Raw genomic sequence first — 20,173 nt, forward strand, 5'->3', positions numbered from 1 at the left:
CAGTGAACAAGGCCCTACACGAGAGAACTAAATTAAAGCATACACAAATTCAATACATTATGGAAAGGTCTGAAATTGGCAATGGGAAATAACTTATTTTGGTATAACCGAGATTACTACCTACAGACAAAAGGAGTAGCCATGGGAGCACGTTATGCACCAAGTGTTGCCAATCTACTTATGGATATGCTTGAAGAAGAATCTATTTATACACAAGACATCCCGCAACTTACCTTCTATAGGCGATATATAAACGATATTATTATTTTATGGGAAGGCTAAAAAGCAAAACGTTTTTTTAAAACCACGGACAGAAACGGTTACATACCTATTACCAGTTGTCACCACCCCACTTAGAAGGAGAACATCCCAAAAAGGGCAGTTCATCCGAATTAGGAGAAATTGCGACAACCTCGAGGACTTTTTAACACAAACAGATGTGCTACTTAACAGATTTATAGAAAAAGGATATAACAAAGAAAAATTACTCAATACTAGAGAAACAGTATTAAATATGAGCAGAGAAGAATTATTACAAAATAAAGATCGCTCATAAACCAAGCGAGAAGATACTGCTTTCATTACTGGTTTCCATAGTAACTTCAGACAGACTGAGCGTATTAAGAAATACTGGCCGATATTAAAGTCAGACAAAACACTGTCCAAATTATTACCAACAAAACCTAAATTCATTTACAGGAAAGTGCCTTCATTACGTAACCAACTAGTTCATAATGTGGTTGACCCTCCAAAACCTGTAAAAATGTTTACAGACCTAAAAGGATTTATTAGATGCAACAGATGTCTACCTTGTAAAACCAGTAGAATATTTAAAGTTCAAGTCCAGATGGAATGGAGAAGAGTTCAATATCAACAAACTAATCACTTGTCAGACTACTTATGTTACGTACCTTATAGAGTGCCCATGCCGGCTACAATATGTCGGAAGGACCACCAGGCCTCTATATATCAGGATACGAGAACACATTAAGAACATAAGAAAACACAGCCTGTCCAGACATTTCGCACACAACAAAGACCCAAGCGGACTTACCTTTTGCGGAATTGATTCCATATCTGGACACTGGAGAGGAGAAAATAAAAAGATCAAAATTTCTAGAAATGAGACTGCCTGGATATATAGACTCAATACACTCCAACCAAAAGACCTAAATCTAGATATTGACCTCAATTGCTTTATTTCAAAATTTTAGACTCCCCCTTTTTTGAATTTTTTTATATTTTTTTATATTTCTTATAAATTTTTTACCCACTCGCATCAGACCTATTTTTTTTATATCTTTTATCTAGTCATTCTTGCACACATCACCGAGCTTTATTCCACCCAATTTGTATATATATTCTTTATATATATGTATTTTAAATACATATTATTATATATCTCATTTACATTACATATTATATTAAGGCTTAACATTTTATATATTCACATATTCTTCTTATATATTTTTATATTTTTATACCTTGTCAATCATATACCCATTTTTGTACATCTGCCTCTCTCCCATTTATACAATCCCAGTACTGTATACATTTTACCCTCATACAATAGTTTATTTAAAACTATTTCCCCAAGTAGTTTCCACTTTCAACCACTAGCTGTCTCCCTCATCTTTTTAACATACCATAATATTATTATTTTTAACAATAAAACATTTTCTCTTTTTCCTTTCTTTTTATTTTTAATTGTAATATTAATCACGTGTGATATTAAAGTATTTATATTTTATGAGGCACGGAATAAATTTAATTTTATTGATATTTATTTATTTATAATAGAATTCTCAGGCCGTTATCTTTAAGATCAGCTTATATTTAAATTACTTTCCTTTTTTTTGGACCCAACCTTACTTTTTGAACTTATTTCTTATTCAATAGCCCACCATTTTCTCGGAGTCCGCGGGGTTTCTTTCCCGTCCGCTGATCTAATACCCGACTTGTTTACACATCCTGTTGCCTAGTAACCACATGTACTTAAGGGAGCTAATCGGAAGTGACCCAAAGCTGCTGAAGACGTATGCTTACGAAACGCGTACAGCGTATATCTCATCACTTCCGGTTCCGGCATTTGGCGTGGATTGCATTGCGTTCCAGACGCACGATATACCGCTTGCTTATAGCATTACAAATGTGAGTACCTTTGATTTACAAATAAAACACCTACCCAACAGTATTACACTATGTGCCTTTCCCTTATTCTATACGGCTTTGATGCACATTACCTGTCCCATTGAAACGGGCTGACCCATCGTGGAATCTTGGAGCTATCATTCCATACTGACAGGACCCCAACAGACCCCAGCCATCCTCCTTTAGGAATCCTTCCATACCCCGGTACCATACAGGGACCCACAGAGGGAGCAAGGACCTACCTACAGGATCCCCATCCATTTTATATACCCGCTCTATACCCCTGTGTGGGGTGGGTATTTCTGGTGAGTGGGCTACCTATTAAAGGGGTCATGGAGCACCTCACCACCCACCATGGGGTCACCTAGTGTGTATTATTTACACAAAGATTTTGTCACCTGTGGAGTTGAGCGGACACCTGGATGTCCGTGTTCGGCGGGTTCGGCCGAACTTGAAAAAGAAGGCCGGGTCCGTGTCCCGGACTTTTTCCGAACTTTACCCGGACACCGAACCCCATAGAAGTCAATGGGGACCCGAACTTTCAGGCACTAAAATGGCTCTAAAACACCAATGGAAAGGGCTAGAGTGCTGCAAATGGCAGCAAAACGTAGTTAAGCGCATGGCAAGTGCTCTGCAAACAAATGTGGATAGCGAAATAACTTAAAACAACAAAAAAAAACAGAAAAATAAAACAATTTTCTTCATCTGTGAAGGACGAGGCCCATATGGAGTAGGAGGGAGGTTGAGGTGGTGGTGGATGTGGCGGTGTAGGTGTAAGCGGCGGTGGAGGAGGACGAGGTAGCCAACACTGCTTTTTTTTCAGTCATTTTAAATTAGGGTACACCCCAAAAGAGTGAGAAAGATCAAAAATATAACAATGGCTGGGTAAGGTCGGTATCCATCTCTATTCTGCACAAGGTACGGAAAAGTCCTGTGGGATCCATGCCTGGTTCATTTTAATGAACGTGAGCTTGTCCACATTGTCTCTGGACAGACGGCTGCGCTTGTCTGTGATAACGCCCCCAGCCGTGCTAAATACACGTTCAGATAATACACTGGCTGCAGGGCACGCCAGCACCTCCAAGGCGTAAAGGGCAAGCTCAGGCCATGTGCCCAATTTGGAGACCCAGAAGTTGAAGGGGGCAGACCCGTCATTCACTACATGTAGACGTGTGCACACATACTGCTCCACCATGTTGGTGAAATGCTGCCTCCTGCTAAGACGTTCCATATGAGCTGCTGGTGCTGCTGTTTGTTGTGGCGTGCTGACAAAGCTTTTCCACATTTCGGCCATGCTAACCCTGCCTTCTGAGGTGCTGGCTGTGCCCTGGTTGCGTTAGCGACCTCTTCCTCCTCCTCCTCTGCCTTGGCCTTGTGCTTCCACTGTGGCCCCGCTGTCAGGTGGGAATGCCAGCAGCATCGCGTCTACCAGCGTGCGCTTGTACTCGCGCATCTTGCGATCACGCTCCAGTGAGTGAATTAAGGACGGTACGCTGTCCTTGTAACGGGGATCCAGCAGCGTGGCCACCCAGTAATCAGCACAAGTTAGAATGTGGGCAACTCAGCAGTCGTTGTGGAGACACTGCAGCATGTAATCGCTCATGTGTGCCAGGCTGCCCAGAGGCAACGAAAGCCTGTCCTCTGTGGGAGGTGTATCGTCTGTGTCCTCTGTATCCCCCCAGCCACGCACCAGTGATGGCCATGAGCTGGCCTGGGTGCCTGCCACCCTGCTGTGAACATGGTTCCATCTCCTCCTCCATCTCCTCCTCCTCATCCTCCTCATCCTCCAGAACTGTGCCCCTGCTGGACAATTGTGTCCCTGGCGTTTGTGTGTGCAGGAACCCACCCTCTGAGCCACTTGCGAATGACTGCCCTGAAAGCCTTGGAAATGTTACCTCTTCATCCGCCTCCTCCTCCTCCTCATCCTGTGCCACATCCTCTTCCATCATCGCCCGAATCGTTTTTTGAAGGAGGCATAGAAGTGGGATAGTTAAGCTGACAACTGCGTCATCGGCACTGGCCATGTTGGTGGAGTACTCAAAACAGCGCAACAAGGTACACAGGTCTCGCATGGAGGCCCAGTTATTGGTGGTGAAGTGATGCTGTTCCGCAGAGCGACTCACGCGTGCGTGCTGCAGCTGAAACTCCACTATGGCCTGCTGCTGCTCGCACAGTCTTTCCAGCATGTGCAAGGTGGAGTTCCACCTTGTGGGCACGTCACATATGAGGCGGTGAGCGGGAAGGCCGAAGTTACGCTGCAGCGCTGACAGGCGAGCAGCAGCAGGGTGAGAACGCCGAAAGTGTGCACAGACGGCCCGCTCTTTCTGCAGCAGCTCTGACATATCGGGGTAATTTTTAAGGAACCTCTGCACCACCAAATTAAGCACATGCGCCAGGCAAGGGATGTGTGTCAAGCCGGCTAGGCCCAGAGCTGCTATGAGATTTCACCCGTTATCGCACACCACCAGGCCGGGCTTGAGGCTCGCTGGCAGCAACCACTCATTTGTCTGCTGTTCCATGCTCCTCCACAACTCCTGCGCGGTGTGTGGTTTTTCCCCCAAACAGGCAAGTTTTAAAACTGCCTGCTGTCATTTACCCCTGGCTGTGCTGAAGTTGGTGGTGAAGGTGTTACGCTGACTGGATGAGGAGGCGGTAGAGGATGAGGAAGCGGAGTAGGGGGAGTTAGGAACAGGAGGCAAACTGAAGCGCCCTGCAATCCTCGGTGGTGGAAGGACATGTGCCAAATTGCTATCCGCCTCAGGCCCATCCACCACTGCATTTACCCAGTGTGCCGTTAGGGAGATATAATGCCCCTGACCGTGCTTACTGGTCCACGTATCGGTAGTTAGGTGGACCTTGGCACAGATGGCGTTGCGCAGTGCACACCTGATTTTTTCCCCCACTTGGTTGTGCAGGGAAGGGATGGCTTGCCTGGAAAAGTAGTGGCGGCTGGGCATGACGTACTGTGGGACAGCCACCGACCTAAGGCTTTTAAAACTGTGCGTCTCCACCAGATGGAATGACAGCATTTCAAAGGCCAAGGCATTCAGGGCCAGGGATCGCGGGTGGGTAGGGGGGTACTTTTTCTTCCTCTGAAGTGTTTGGGAGATGGAAAGCTGAACGCTTCCACGGGACATTGTGGAGATGGTTGGTGACCCAGGTGGTGGTGTTGCTGACAGATCGTCTGTTTGCGGGGTGGCAGGTGCCGGTATCACTACAGAGGTGGATGAAGAGGCCGAGACTGCAGCAGAAGAGGAAGCAGGAGGAGCCAGAGACCTTTCTTGGTTTTGAAGGTGTCTACTGCACTGCAGCTCGTGCTTTGCACTTAGATGCCTGTATTGCCTGATCATTCAGGTTGTGCTCAGGTTGAGAAGGTTTATGCCTCCCTTCAGGCTCTGATTGCACAGGGTGCAAACCACTCGTGTCCTGTCATCAGCACATTTTCTGAACAACTTCCACGCTAGAGAACTCCTTTGAGCTGGCTTTGGTGCGCTCGGTCCCTTGCTGCATTGGGCAGTAGCAGGTGTAGTGTCTAGGGCACAGCCGCTCCGCTTCTGCACCCTGCTCCCTCTTCTGCTGTGCTGGTGGCTCTGTGCGACCACCGCCTCTTCCTCCAAACTACTCAGGTCACCTGCATGACCTTCATTCCATGTGGGGTCGAGGACCTCATCGTCCTCCACATCATCTTCCACCCAGTCTTCACCCCTGCCCTCCTTGTCGGTCTCCACAATTCTGAGTGCCGCAGCAGTTGGCACCTGCGTTTCGTCATCATCGGAGATGTGCTGCGATGGTCCTTCCATGTACTCATCTTGAGAAATAAGTGGTTGGGCATCGCTGCACTCAATCTCTTCCACTTCTGGGGCAGGGCTAGGTGGATGGCCCTGGGAAACCCTGCTGACAGAGTCATCAAAAAGAAGAAGAGACTGCTGCATGACTTGGGGCTCAGACTGCTTGCCTGATTTGCAAGGGGGTGAGGTGAAAGACGGTTGGACATCGGCTGCAGGTGCCAACTCTGACCTTTCTGCAGTAGACTGGGTGGGAGACAATGTGAAGGAACTGGAGGCACTGTCAGCAGCAAACCAATCTACTATCGCCTCTACTTGTTCTGGCCTCAACACTTGTGAAGGCGCATGATGCCTTACCAAATACTGCTGCAGGTTCTGTCGCCTACTCACACTTGAGGAAGGTGTTTCACTTGTGCGTGTAGCTGGCACAGATCGACCACGTCCTCTCCTTGCAACAGGAGCTCTACCAGCAGCACCACGGCCCCTATTTGACGGTCTCCTCATATTTCTGTCATTTATGATCTTGCCCTAGAAAGGTGTTTATTGAATAGCGGAACAAAACATCAACAGTATCGCACGGGTGTATCTCACAGTCAAATATGCAAAGTATGCCGCAATTTAATTTTTTTCACCCCAAAAGGGTGTATATTGAATAGCGGAATAGAAAAAAGGATATAAAACGGTGTATCTCACACGTACAAACACAGACTAGGCCCCGATTACAATTTTTTGTACCCTAAAGGGAGGATGAGGAAGAGGAGTAGGAGGAGTTCGGAACAGGAGGCAAACTAAAGGGCCCTGCAATCCTCGGCGGTGGAAGGAGATGCGCCAAACAAATTTAAAAAGGTGTATCTCACACGTACCGATACAGACTATGCCGTAATTTAATTTTTTACACTCCAAAAGGGTGTATATTGAATAGCGGAATAGAAAAAAATTTATAAAACGGTGTATCTCACACATACAGACACAGACAAGGCCCTGATTACAATTTTTTGTACCCTAAAGGCAGGATGAGGATGAGGAGTAGGAGGAGTTCGGAACACGAGGCAAACTGAAGCACCCTGCAATCCTCGTCGGTGGAAGATGTGCCCCAAAAATTTGGAAGATATATCTCACACGTACCGATACAGACTATGCCGCAATTTAATTCTTTTTACCCCAAAGGGTGTAGATTGAATAGCGGAATAGAAAATATGATATCAAAAGGTGTATCTATCTCACACGTACAGACCCAGACTAGGCCCCGGTTACTATTTTTTTGTACCCTAAAGGCAGGATTAGGAGTAGGAGGAGTTCGGAACAGGAGGCAAACTGAAGCACCCTGCAATCCTCGGCGGTGTAAGATGCGCCCCAAAAATTGGAAAGGTGTATCTCACACGTACCGCTACAGACTATGCCGCAATTTAATTATTTTTACCCCAAAGGGTGTAGATTGAATAGCGGAATAGAAAATATGATATCAAAAGGTGTATCTATCTCACATGTACAGACCCAGACTACACCCCGATTACTATTTTTTGTACCCTAAAGGCAGGATGAGGAGTAGGAGGAGTTCGGAACAGGCAGGAGGCAAACTGAAGCACCCTGCAATCCTCTGCGGTGGAAGATGCGCCCCAAAAATTTGGAAGGTTTATCTCACACGTACCGATACAGACTATGCCGCAATTTAATTCTTTTTACCCCAAAGGGTGTAGATTGAATAGCGGAATAGAAAATATATGATATAAAATTGGTGATTTTTCAATAGCACATGTGAACACAGCAGTATCTTATGTTTTATGTCACGGTCAGCTCTGCAGCAGGCTATGAAGGGGAAAAAAAGAAAATTCCCCTTTAAGTTTGTAATTTTTAAATAGATTAGTACAGACTATGCCACAATTGTTTTTTTTTTTTTTTTTAACACAAAAGGGTGTATATTGAATAGTGGAATAGAAAAAAGTGTATAAAATTGAAAATCACTCAATAGCACATGTGAACACAGCAGTGTCTTATGTCACAGTCAGCTCAGAGTCAGCACTGCAGCAACCAGGCTATGAAGGGGGAAAAAAAATCCCCTTTAACTTGTAGTAAAATATAGCTGATGAACGCTGCACACAACTGACTGATAAAAATAGATTTTTTTTTCTCCCTCCTCCTCCTCCTCCTCAGTGGGCTCAAGTGAGGGCAAAAAGATTGTTCACTGCACCACCCCCACACAGCAAAATCGATGTAGACTGTCCCTGCCTAATCTCCAGCCTGGCCCTAAAATGCTCAAAAAGATTGTTCACTGCACCACCCCCCACACAGCAAAATCGATGTAAACTGTCCCTGCCTAATCGCTCCAGCCTCTCCCTAAAATGTTCTAATAACTTTCCCTGCCTGTACTCCGACCTGTCCCTGCATTCTTTTCGGACACAATTTTTCACAGAATCACTGTCTGTCCCTAATCAGCAGCCAGCACGTATGATGTGGGCTCTCTCCCTAATACTACAGCAGAATGACGCAGCGCGCTGGGTCTCGAACTTATAAAGACATGGTCACATGCTTCAGATGGCCAATCACAGCTACTAATACATTAGTAGCCATGGCTGGGATGGCTTAAGGCACACCAGTTAAACGCTTGTTGATTGGCTGTTGAAAGCCCGCCATTAAAAGCGCGCCATTACATACAAAACAGGAAATAAAATGACCGAACACGGATTTTAAACCCGAACATACAGTAAAGTTTTCGGGTCCGTGTTCGGGTAACAAAAATCCAATTATTCGGTACGAACCCGAATAATACAGTCCGTGTTCGCTCAACAATAGTCACCTGCTTTCCAATAAATATTGGACTTTTTTAGCCACTCAATCACCATTTGTATTTACTTTAGATATACTTTACCACTAAGTCACTTTATATCACCACCTGCCATTTGATTCAACTATTTTCACTGAAGTCACTTATTTTGACCATATTTATTTATTCATCTATATTTGGTCACGTTTATATTTTATATATTTTATATGTGCACTTGTGACTTCTAGACACCTATGCACATGTCACCACTTTGACCTATTGATTTAAAAAAAAATTATTATTATATATATATATATATATATATATATATATATATATATATAGTCTATATATTGTATACCCCTTGCCACCCTGCCCCCCGGCGCAGTCCGCCCCTGCCACTATTGCCTTATATTTACCTTGGTTTCCTTTGGATTATATATATATCTATTAGCGCGTAGTCCCTTTACGAACACACTTTTCCTACAGGTCTTTATTTTCATGTCTATTCATTGATTATTTGACATCTTACATACTATATATCAGACATCTTACATACTATATATCAGGTTTTCTTCGGAACAACCCTTCCACTATACTATCTTCATATTTATATATTGTTATTAGGCAGCGCCATTCCCTTACTCCCCTTAATATCTTTAGGCGTTTCATTTTGATTAGCATTGATAGCCTGTGGCTGTGTTCAACCACTGCGTCCCCTTAGAGCAGGGGTGGGGAACCTTTCTTCTGCCAAGGGCCATTTGGATATTTATAACCTCATTCGGGGGCCGTAAAATTAAAAATGAGCCTGTTATATTTGGTCAAACATTTAATTAACTCACCCCTAATGTGATGTCTGGAATTGCTTCTCTTTGGTGAGGTGTATGATGTTAGCTGGCATTGATTAGGGATGTATCGATGCAACTTTTTTGGACCCGATACCGGAACCAATCCGGAGCTACACACAAAGCAAGCGGCTGCAGTACAAAGCAAAGCTGCTGCTTCATGTGTATGGCTCCTCCATTTACAGGCGGAGTGCATCTGATATCACTCCGCCTGTGAGCCGGACCTATACAGGAAGTAGTGGCTCCCATCCCATACTACTACTGCACCTAGTAAGGGATGGCTGAGCCGTTACCAAGCAAAAACCGGATCGGACAGTGGATCATCAATGTTACCGATCCATCTAAAATAGCCATATCGGCGCCGATATCCGATCCGAATATAGGATCGGTGCATCCCTAGTATTGATGATGTTGCTACTTGCAACTGGTTTTCTAGGTTTGTGTCGGTCAGTCTGGAATGCAGTCAACTCTTTGCAATGGTAAGTTTTGAAAAGAACTGCTCGCAGCAGTAAGTTGTTCCTGCTGGTGAGTACTGCTGGTGGGTACTGCTGGCTGGTACTGCAAGTGCATACCAAAAAGGGGAAATACATTGGACACACAAACTTAAAAGATTTCAGTTTCAGCAAGCAGAACATAGCTTTCTATGCGGATTCTGTGTGTGTGAGTGTATGCATGGAGGAAAAAAAAAAAGTAACACCAAAAATAGCTTAGCGGATGTTGGCTTTATCAGCTCAGTATAGAAAATCTACTGCAAATGAGGATATGTCATCATGCAGACTGACCTGCCCTATGGTGGTTGGAGCTGTGTTATGTGATGCATTTCCCATATCTCATCAATAGAAATTTACTGGCTATGAAATAAAATCCTAGTTAACCATTCTCAGAATTTTTTGTAGGGAAATGCATGCTTTAGGCATTGCTAAAAGAAGGGAAATTACAGGTCAATATATATATTGCTTTCAAATATACATGGGCTTGATCTTGATCACCTCCTGGTGGGGCAATCCTGAGGATCGCAACCTTGCACTAGCACGATGGGAAACTCATCTCCACCATTAGGAGCTCTGGTGAAGACCAGTTAGTGCTTAGAACCCACACCTTGGGTGAACCAGACTCGCTTACCAGGAGGACTAGCTTGTGCATTTATCCAGCTGGTTTTAGTGTGATTCCTTCCACTGCTAAAGCTGCTTGCCTCTGAGCCAGAACCCTGATCATGACAGCTTTGATGGTAGAATTGGAGTCATTTTTTTTTTTAAACCTTCTTGAAGAGCTCAACCAAAGCCTACTAGCATATGACCTCATACCAGTACAACAGGAGCTCTTACATTTTCAGCCCTATTGATATTAAGACAACATTCCCTGTGTTTGGTGTGTCAGGCTATATCATTTTAGGGGAGCCATGCTTGGGGAAAAAAATTAAAGTGAACTGCATCCTAGGAGATCAGGAGTTACTTGCAGATATCAGCTGGCTACAAATTAGTCTGGTCCACCATTACCTTCTAAACAACACATTGCTGATCCCTATCCTGTTAGTACTGCTCTCCCCTGTTTAGCAGCATGAGATGATCTAATAAAAGTCACTCCAGTCCAGAATACATACTTATTTACTGTGCTTTGCACAAAATGATGGAATTCAATGTTATTCATTTGGCCTAGTTACGACGGACTTCCCTAACAACCCAAGAAGCAGACAAATGTAAGTTTTCTGCTGTATATATAAACAATACATTATGCAGGGGAAATGTATGCAAAATAAGAGGTCTTCTTTAGGGTGAGTGACACCATGACCATGTAAACCCTAAGCTTGCTTGAATTAATAGATTATTTTTTAACTACTGAGACTTTTAGGAAACAATTTTATAAATCTATGGTTAAAGCACAAAACCCCTTTAATCACTTCTGGACCTCAAGATTTTCCCCCTTAAAGCGGAGTTCCACCCTGGATTTTTTTTTTTTAATACCCCCGGGACAGTCAGGGCTAGTGCATTCCACAATGGCTAGCCTCTGATCTGTCCCGGGTTGCACTTACCTGCAAGACGAAATACTTACCTTGCAAACGTCTTGTCCAGCGCTGCCATCTCAGATGTGGGCAGCTTGAAGCCAGCGCGTCCTCTTCGGCGTCTTCTTCCGCCTTCTGTGGTCCCACGATGCTCTGCGCCGGCCCCGACGTCACTTCCGGGTCGCGCGCGTCACCCCTCCACAGCTTCTGGGCATGCCCAGAAGCTGTTTAGAAGGGGATGACGCGCGCGACCCGGAACTGACGTCGGGGCCGGTGCAGGCGCAATGATTCCTGGGAGCTATGACGTCCAGCTCCCAGGAATCATTGCAGAGCCAGGAAGTGACGACGGGCCGCGGCCGAGGAAGGAGGAAGAAGGAAGTAAGGTAAGTATATTTTCTTCGCTACGAGGTAAGTAAAAAAAAAAAAAAATATGCGATTATCCATTTCTTTTTCAGGTGACCCGGAGCGAGAAGATGGAGGTAAGTATAAAAATAGGGTGGAACTCCACTTTAAAGATTAGGCCATATTTTGCAATTCGGCACTGTGTTACTTTAACGGACAATTGCGCGGTCGTGCGACGCTGTACCTAAATAAAATTGATGTCCTCTTTTTCCCACAAATAGAGCTTTCTTTGGTGGTAGTTGATCACCTGTGTGATTTTTATTTTTTGCAAAAAAAAGAGCGACAATTCTGAAGAAAAAAAAAATATATATATATTTTTCACTTTCTGATACAGTATATAACATTCTCAAAAAGAAATTTAAAAAACTATTTTTTTTAACATTTTAGGCCAATTTGTTTTCTGCTATATATTTTTGGTAAAAAAAATCGCAATAAGCATATTTTGATTGGTTTGCGCAAAAGTTATCGCGTCTACTAACTTCGGGACTTCCAGGGAGAAGAACAGTCAGCTGTGTTTACAATCGGAGTCCCCACTGGGGGTGGGAGCGTACCGCCAACGGCGCGTGCTCGCCCCCTAGCTGCAGGCGCGACCGACGTAGGTCTACGTTGTTTCGCACAGGAGGGCTGCACTGGCGCAGTAAATCGGCGGTGGGCTGTCGGGAACCGGTTAAAACAAGGGTCACTTAGCTGCTGTGGGGCTACAACTCCCAACATGCTCTGCCTGCTGTTTGTTAAACATGGCATATTCAGAGATTACAAGACAAATTGCTGATTTCCTTTACCTGTACTTCTATATTACTGGTTAATTAATGCCAGTTTTCCCACAGTTTTTGATAATATATTACAGTAAGAGATATTTATAAATCTGTCAAAAGCATACAGCTTGTGTAGTTATTAATTTAAAGCATACCTGTATTTATGTGATGTGGTCTAAAGCGAACAAACTGTAAATACATCTCCGTTCATGCTTTTACTTTCAATCACAACACCATTGCTCCAGCACTACCAAAGGCTAAGTAATAATGATCTACATACTAAATCATTTCCATAAATTTGCTGACTCACAGCAGCATTGATCAGTCCTGCCATCAAGTTCTCCACTTCCAGGCAAGGGAATTAAATCTTCCAGCATCTTACAAGTCTCTGCATTCCTGCCAAAATCTCGAGCTTCTGAATTATTGCAAAGGTGTATGAGAGAGATACATTGGATTCTGGAGCTCTTCTAGTCTAGCCTTTAAAAGAGGGCCAAAGACAACATTGGGTTAGCTTTCTTTTGTAACATACCACATTTATCAAGATGCATGTTTGACATTGATTGACTTATTCTTTCAATAGAAATGCACAGAAGTGTTAGCTGCACTTGTTTGTATAAAAGTGTCAGCTTATGCTCATACAAAAAAACAAATGTAGCACCCTCCTAGGTAGGTGCTAGTGAGAGAGAGTAGTTTTTGGCTCTGTCTGCCAATCAGAGGAGCAGCAGGTAAATCTATATTGCTCTCTGCTTATCAGAGAGCAGGATCTGTTAGCGAGGTCTACTCATTGTGCTCAGTATGCGATTCATTCTGTCTAGATAGTGTTTCACACTGGTCCAATAGGAAGGCATGTTGGACATTCGGATGAAACCTGATCAATGGATGCATGGGCTTTGATACAGTCCCTGTGATTGGCAGAGACAGGTCGTCTCAGTGCATTCTGGGGTACTGTATAAAAGCTAGGAGCACATGTGCTGCGGGGGGCTGGAGAGCAGAGTCCCAGAGGGAGGGTGGCGGCTGCCTCCTCCTCTGTAGCAGTGGCACGTGACCTCAGGAGGTCGCCCTGAGGGCCAGAGGAGTGGAGCTGAACCCAGAGGTACAGGAGAGCTGACTGAGGGGGAGACACTGGAGACTAGGCCTGCGGAATATAATCGCCGAATCGATGCATCGCGATGCGACCCTTCGCGATTCTGCATCGATTCGGGGTGACTGGAAAATCGATTAGCTAATGACGTCACTCCCGAGGTGGGCAGTGCTGGCGCTTGATGAGAGTGGCGGCGGCCGGGCTTGTGGAACACGGAGCTCCTCGCGGGAGAGGAGGAGAGCGGAGCTATCAGTGCTCTGGCCCCGGGAGGGTTCGGGGAGGCCGTGGCCTTCCCAGCCAGAGATGTGACGGTGGAGGATGAGGAGGCCTCGTCCGAGCCGGAGGAGAAGCAGGAGAGAGGCAGAGCCAGGTGAGGGGGCAGACAGTGGGAGCACACTGAGGGAGAGGGGGAGCCGGACTATCCGGCATGATCACAGCAGTAAGAAGAAAATGACTTCTAGCCTTCCTGATCTGAATACTTGATTCTGTGCTAGAATCCCAGCTCCCCCCGCCTCTGCAAGTACAGCCCGGCTGCCAGTGCATTCAAAAGTCAAAACAAATTAGTGTCAGTGACTCAGTTTCAGGGCACACTTCCAGTGTGTAAGGGTTAATGTAAACTGATGCCTGATTTTACCTTATCTCTGGATGGACTTTACATCTCCGCTCCGCACAATCATGTGCCCTCTGGCCGCCGATATCCTCCTCCTCCTCCTCCCTGCCGATCTCCTCCTCCTCCCTGCCGGCTGAGTGCAGGAGACTGAGGAGAGACTGACATGAAAATACTGGAGATAATAAGGTAATCAGTCACTCAGGCATCAGTTTATATTAACCCTTATACACTGGAAGTGTCCCTGAATGGAGTCACTGACACTAATTTTGCAAATATGTGCTGAATGTAAAGGGTTTAAATACCAGCGCTATGGAGTTTCAGTACTTTTTGGACTAAAAAATGGTGGTGTAAGCTGCCCCCAACCTACCACTGAGGTAGTAGAATGGTAAAAAGTGCAAGTGATGTTGGGACCGGCGCTACCACATAAATATTGTGTCTGTGCAATTCCATACACTGTATAATTCATATAAAACATATAAAAGTGCATATAGTGCTTAAACCAAAGTGCTGCGTGCTGTAAACCTTTTATATATTCGCATGGGCTGTGCTCAGTGTACCATATAAACACATGTATACATATAAAGTGCTGAGTGCTATTGATAACCACGTGTGTGATTGCGTGCTAAACAAAGTTTGGCGCCAGTGGGTGTACCACCAATTGCACCGTTGCTTACCGCACTCTTAGGAAGGTGGCTCAGCACTCCCTGGTCACTAGAACAGAAAACAAGCCTCCATTGCGTAGTATATCCTTGTTAGGGTAAAACAACGTAGCATCCACTCACATTTAGGGAGTTCACTATCAGCTTGAGGTGTTCGCCGGGTCGCTTCCGCGTTCCACCAGCTCAAACCACCGTTCCCGGAAGTGACGTACTGACGTTCGCAAACCACGCCCTACGCGTTTCGTCATACGACGTCATCTGGACGCTCCAGATGACGTCGTATGACGAAACGCGTAGGGCGTGGTTTGCGTACGTCAGTACGTCCCTTCCGGGAACGGTGGTTTGAGCTGGTGGAACGCGGAAGCGACCCGGCGAACACCTCAAGCTGATAGTGAACTCCCTAAATGTGAGTGGATGCTACGTTGTTTTACCCTAACAAGGATATACTACGCAATGGAGGCTTGTTTTCTGTTCTAGTGACCAGGGAGTGCTGAGCCACCTTCCTAAGAGTGCGGTAAGCAACGGTGCAATTGGTGGTACACCCACTGGCGCCAAACTTTGTTTAGCACGCAATCACACACGTGGTTATCAATAGCACTCAGCACTTTATATGTATACATGTGTTTATATGGTACACTGAGCACAGCCCATGCGAATATATAAAAGGTTTACAGCACGCAGCACTTTGGTTTAAGCACTATATGCACTTTTATATGTTTTATATGAATTATACAGTGTATGGAATTGCACAGACACAATATTTATGTGGTAGCGCCGGTCCCAACATCACTTGCACTTTTTACCATGTGCTGAATGTGCTAGTACAGTCCTGATATGAGTACTAGATCAAAGGGTATAAGAGGTGCTAGCAAGAATGTGTAGTATAAAACATATATGAACTCACCCAATATAATATATAAGTGCGTAAAGTAGTGCAAATTGGCAAAAATAAATCACAATATATAATACAGTGCAAGTGACATAGAAAACCTCTATTACTGATATTATCCCTAGAGGTTTTCTATGTCACTTGCACTTTATTATATATTGTGATTTATTTTTGCCAATTTGCACTACTTTTCGCACTTCTATATTATATTGGGTGAGTCCCTAATCCAGAGTAACATGCACACCGACTCCATCCGCCTGCTGATTGCCGGACTGTGACTGTGTTGTTTACACACTTATGCACTTTAGATCATGATTAATAATTATTACTGCTTCTAAGTGGTATATATATATTTTTTGCACTTTATATTGCACATTGTTTATTGATATTTGTATGCACTTGGTATACTCATATTATAAAATATTGTAGCAGGGTGATCTATGCACAATAGGATTACTGCACTGCTGGTTTTGGTAATAATAGCACCTTTATACCCTTTGATCTAGTACAGTACTTCTCACATCAGGACTGTACTAGCACATTCAGCACATATTTGCAACATTTGCACACTTTTTCTTATTTTGCACATCATTTATGTTAGTAGCGCTGTATCTTTCTATTCATTTATGATCCTTCTATGTGCAGTGATTCACAGATTTTGATATAGCTGCTGCGAGTATTATATTGTATACTAGTATTGTATTCCACACATTGTCGCGCTGATACTTTCACCTTTTTGAAAACCATTGTGCAGTGGGCTGGGCATGGGCATTGGGCAGTAATCGTGATGCATTGCGGAATCGAATCATATTGAATCGTGACCCTAATAATCGTAATCGCATCATGAGGTAAGTGAAGATGCGCAGCCCTACTGGAGACCCTGGAAAAACGGTATCATGAGTACATTGGATCGTGTTAATGGGCCTGACCTGAGGGCCACCCCCCCAGGAGTATGATAGTCAGTGGATGGGTGTCAGCAAGCAAGAAGGAGGATACTAAGGAGAGTGTCCTGAAGATAAAATCAGTTCATCAAATCATCTGGGAAAGAGACTTAAAACGAAATTCACCTCAGTGGCAAGGTGGATCAACAGCCTGGCTGTACCAAGTGATAGAAGTCCTCAAATCTTGTGCATAGTTAATTCGGAGTATCCCACTGTTCCCTTCTCCCATCCCTAATTTATCAATAAAACACAAAAAACAACTACATACACCTGGATTGTTTATTGAATGAACCAAGGAGAAAAGTGAGAGATTGTTAAGGTTGCTAATGGTAACCCAGGGGGACCCGTAAGTGTGAAATCCAGCAGTCCTCAAGGGGGCAGCGCTACAAAAATACTAAAGCGGAGTTCCACCCAAAAGTGGAACTTCGGCTTTAAATAGTCCTAACCCCCTGACATGCCATATTTGGCATGCCATTTTTTTTTGGGGGGGGGGGCGGGTACCTAGTTTTGACAGGTACCCACTCCCACTTCCGCTCGGAGCGCCGAGGCGCCCTGAGCGGAAGTTCTCCTCTCTCCCTCCCTCCCTGCAATCTTCTGGGACATGTCAGAGGTCCCAGAAGATTGCCGGCCAATCACGACGCATAGCGCAGCTCACGCATGCGCAGTGCGTACCCGGCTGTGAAGCCGCAAACTGTCACAGCCGGGTGCCCACATCAGTGATGCCGGCGCCGCAGAGCAGAGAGGGAGAAGACGGCGCATCGCTGGACCATGGGACAGGTGAGTGTGCGGTTAGGCTGGAACTTGGGTATTTACATTAAGCTCATACATGACAACTGTCCCAGATTTGCCATCACCATCCCACAATTTAGATGTTAGTCCTGATGATGCTGTATCCTGGGTGATGTTCTGGGATCACAGTATCACTTTCATCTAAGTTAATGCACAGTAACTCCATGGGGTTGATTTACTAAAACTGGAGAATTCAAAATCTAGTGCAGCTGTGCACGGTAGCCAATCAGCTTCTAACTTCTTCAATTAAGCTTTGACAAAGAAACCTGGAAGCTGATTGCTTTCTATGTAGAGCTGCACCATTTTTACACTCTCCAGTTTTAGTATATCAACCCCAATAAGGCATTCCTTAAAGTGATTCTAAAGGTATATTTTTTTTTAAATAATAAAAACATGTTATATTTACCTGCTCTGTGTTATGGTTTTGCACAGAGCAGCCCCGATCCTCTTCTTTCTGGGTCTCCCGCTGGTGGTCCTGGCTCCTCCCCCTGCCGAGTGCCTCCTCCCCAAGCCTCTTGCTATAGAGGCACTGAAGCAGGCTTGCTCCCATGCTGCGCTCCTGTGAATGGACGTTGTTCATTAACACACAGAGCATGGCTTGGCCCTGCCCCTGCTCTCTCCTCATTGGCTCACTTGCTGTGATTGACAGCAGCAGGAGCAAATAGCTCCCTCTGCTGTGTGAGCCAATGAGGATAGAGAGACCTAGTAGAGCCCCTGCTCTCATGCATATCATTGGATCAAGCTAGGGCTCAGCTAAGTAAGGGAGGTTGGGGAAGGAGCTGTACCCAGAAGGTTTTTTGCCTTTAAAACCGCTTTATGGTGATCAAGTTGTGTCAATGAACAGTGCCATTAAAGGGCCCCGGGCAATGCAGTGCACTGGGGCCCCGCCTACACAATCACCCACAAGAATAAAATTGCAAATTATTAATAAGGCGATATTTATCCAGGCTAATAAAGGCTTCCAAGTTGGGCGGCTGGGTCCAGTGAACACACACACAGACGGGAGTCAGACTCGACTGTCCTGTGTGTGCCTGTTCCTATGGAGGCGGACAGATATTCCTGCAGTTGTGGGCTCCCCCTTCATGGCCCAAGTGGCCTGACAGCAGCGCAGGGCCAACAGGTGCTTGCCACCTGCTAAGTTCGACAGCGGGATGCACACAGGAATCGAGACTAATGCTTGGCTGGGGCTGGGTCACTGGGCAGGTGGGGCCTCCCGGGCAAATGGGTCCCCTGTACAACAGCCCAGCGTGCCCATTCTGTATGATGGCCCTGTCAATGGACAGCCCCTGCATTTTTAGAGGTGGGATTTTGGTGGGTCACACCAATAATGAGTGGGGTCTTGGTAGGACTACCTGGTCATTGGGTAGGCTGTGGTAGGTGTTAACTATGCCCCAGTGGTCACAACTGGGATGATAAGTTTGGAACATCTGACTGATATGAGGAGATTCCTACAGTTCAAGAATCTAGGCCATTGTGTTTCTTGTATTGGAGGTTTGGATAAATCTTCATGTATATACCTGGGCTAGTCAAAAAATTGCAGTTCACCAATCTGTCTGATCGTAAACTTGCTTATAGCCGTGTTGAAAACATTTAAGGGTCTATTTATAAATGTTTTCACACAAGATTGACAGAACTTTCTTTCACAATACACACATTTTTTAAATCAAAGTTCAGTAAACATAGCATTTATAATAAAACCTCCTTATAGTGTATGCAAAACCAAATTTATGAATAGGTTAGGTAGGGGATAAGACCTCTGTCGTGTTTCTTTTGCTGCCTTTGTCCATTTGGGGAGAAATCTCCCCAATGTAATGTCATGCGCATGTCATGCAGTGCGCTCCGACATTACATGCGAACCCCGCACACGCACAAGTGTGAACCGGGGCTAAAAGAGAATTTTGTAGAAAAATGATTGGTTAAAAACTCACAAGTGCTTTTTTTTCCCCATGACTTTTCCTTTATACTGGCTTTTGAAATTTACAAAAGCAGCAGTTTAGGAATTGGATAAAAATGTAGCACTGGGAAACACTTTTTGAAAGATAAAAACGTCATTGTATATACTGTACAACTACAGTATCTCACAAAAGAGAGTACACCCCTCACATTTTTGTAAACATTTTATTATATATTTTCATGTGACAACACTGAAGAAATGACACTTTGCTACAATGTAAAGTAATGAGTGTACAGCTTGTAAAACCGTGTAAATTTGTCTAAACCGCTGGCAACAAAAGTGAGTACACCCCTAAGTGACAATGTCCAAATTGAGCCCAAAGTGTCAACATTTTGTGTGGCCACCATTATTTTCCAGCACTGCCTTAAGCCTAAGTCCTCTTCCACTCCTTCATGATGACATCACAGAACTGGTGGATGTTGGAGACCTTGCACTCCTCCACCTTCCATTTGAGGATGCCCCACAGATGCTCAATAGGGTTTAGGTCTGGAGACATGCTTGGCCAGTCCATCACCTTTACCCCGAGCTTCTTTAGTCATCTTGGAGGTGTGT

This window comes from Pelophylax lessonae (assembly GCF_965119305.1).
Source record: "Pelophylax lessonae genome assembly, chromosome: 2".
Taxonomy (NCBI): domain Eukaryota; kingdom Metazoa; phylum Chordata; class Amphibia; order Anura; family Ranidae; genus Pelophylax; species Pelophylax lessonae.